This window comes from Fragaria vesca, linkage group LG5 (assembly GCF_000184155.1).
Source record: "Fragaria vesca subsp. vesca linkage group LG5, FraVesHawaii_1.0, whole genome shotgun sequence".
Lineage (NCBI taxonomy): Eukaryota > Viridiplantae > Streptophyta > Magnoliopsida > Rosales > Rosaceae > Fragaria > Fragaria vesca.
In genome coordinates this window covers 2,458,276-2,459,175 of record NC_020495.1, presented here as the reverse complement: position 1 = coordinate 2,459,175, position 900 = coordinate 2,458,276, and the positions used below count along the sequence as shown (strand labels likewise).

General features: G+C 39.4%; 1 pseudogene across 1 annotated transcript in view; it reads right to left on the bottom strand.

Annotated features, from left to right (window-relative positions):
- The window catches only part of LOC101306638, a 1,954-nt pseudogene that overhangs the window by 169 nt on the left and 885 nt on the right, over window positions 1–900 (bottom strand). The window contains exons 2-4 of the transcript XR_184792.1: window positions 712–881; window positions 340–552; window positions 5–248 (exon numbers count right to left, since the gene is read on the bottom strand). The product of XR_184792.1 is annotated as an anthocyanidin reductase-like (transcript). The remainder of the gene's footprint in view (window positions 1–4; window positions 249–339; window positions 553–711; window positions 882–900) is intronic.

Below are 900 nucleotides of genomic sequence, written 5' to 3'. Positions count from 1 at the left end.
AAACATCATCAATGTGCACCAGAGAACTGATCCCATTAAATTCTTGCATTAAGTTTTAAGCCATCGCAAGAAAACATGTCCCCAGTAAGTTGTGCCAGAATTACTCTCACACTTAAAGGCAAATATGAAAGAAGACTTTCTCCTCCCACTAAGCCACAAGGAAGAGTTACCACTTCTAATTTACTATCATCAAAGTCATTGTAGCTCAGCACTGCTTTCTCAGCTAAGGTCTTTGATTTAATATACCCCTTCAACAAACGAATTTGCAGTTCAAATTTGAGCATAGTCGATTCATGTGTGTCAATAAAGGAATCAAGATTCAAGTGATAGAAAAGGTACCAAAGTGAACTCATTTCCATAAGTAGATGAGGCATCAAGGGGTGTCCAACATGACTCATCAAGTAAGGGTCTGAATCCAACTCCATCATTATTTCTTGGCGACATAGAAAATATGCTTGCAGTGTAGATCAGTCGCTTAACTGTCTGCGATCGAATGCAAGAATCTGCAATGCTTCTCACCCCAGCAATAGCAGCTTCAGCTGTGTCCTTGTACTGCAGCATACTCAAATCATCAGATTGTCAATCAGTAGCAAGATTTCGCTACATCAGGAAACAATTTGACTATGTATATAGCATCCATCCCAAACCAGTCAGCTATGTACGCAAATTCCAATATATCGATGTCAGTAACTTTGTAATCAAGAAACTGACCTGGGAGCTTTGGGAATTATGTTGCATAGGAGTTGCAACATGAAAAACAAACTCACACCCCTCAATAGCAGGCTTGAAGTCATTAGGATTGTATATATCAGCACTGAACAGCAGCAAATTAGTGTCTGCATTGGGGAGAGACTTCAGAAGGCCTACTTTTGATTCATCCTCTGAAACATTGAGTAAAAA